Genomic DNA, 357 nt, shown 5'->3' with positions numbered 1-357 from the left:
CCTATTAATACCTTTGGAACAGCTTTGGGATGAAGGAAGGAAAGGAAGTTGTGGCAGAGACGCGGCTTAAGCGAACGAGCGACAAAATCGGTTCGGCAGAATGATCTCGTGCGCGCTTGGTTGGACTCACCTAGGTGCTTGACGCTAGAGTCCACCCCGAGAAGCCGCTAATGTGGCTTGTGGACGAGATGTTCTTCGACTCGACTCTTTCTTCAACTGCCTGGTTGGTCTTCAGAACAACCGGGAATTTGGCTTGCGGCTACGCTCGTCCCTATGGAGGTGATTTTCGTGAAAGTCGGTCGAGCAGGTCATTTATATGGAAACCTTTGTAGTCCGCATCTTATCAACTAGGTAAAA

At 49.9% G+C, this 357-nt stretch overlaps 1 protein-coding gene across 1 annotated transcript in view; it reads right to left on the bottom strand.

The window, feature by feature from the left end:
* The window catches only part of LOC119589423 (autophagy-related protein 101-like), a gene marked incomplete at its 3' end in the record, with an annotated part of 88441 nt that overhangs the window by 44743 nt on the left and 43341 nt on the right, over nt 1-357 (bottom strand).

The sequence above is a fragment of the Penaeus monodon genome, chromosome 25 (assembly GCF_015228065.2).
Source record: "Penaeus monodon isolate SGIC_2016 chromosome 25, NSTDA_Pmon_1, whole genome shotgun sequence".
In the NCBI taxonomy this organism is placed as follows: Eukaryota; Metazoa; Arthropoda; class Malacostraca; order Decapoda; family Penaeidae; genus Penaeus; species Penaeus monodon.
The sequence above is the reverse complement of the archived record's forward strand: the minus strand, read 5'-3'. Positions and strand labels throughout refer to the sequence as shown.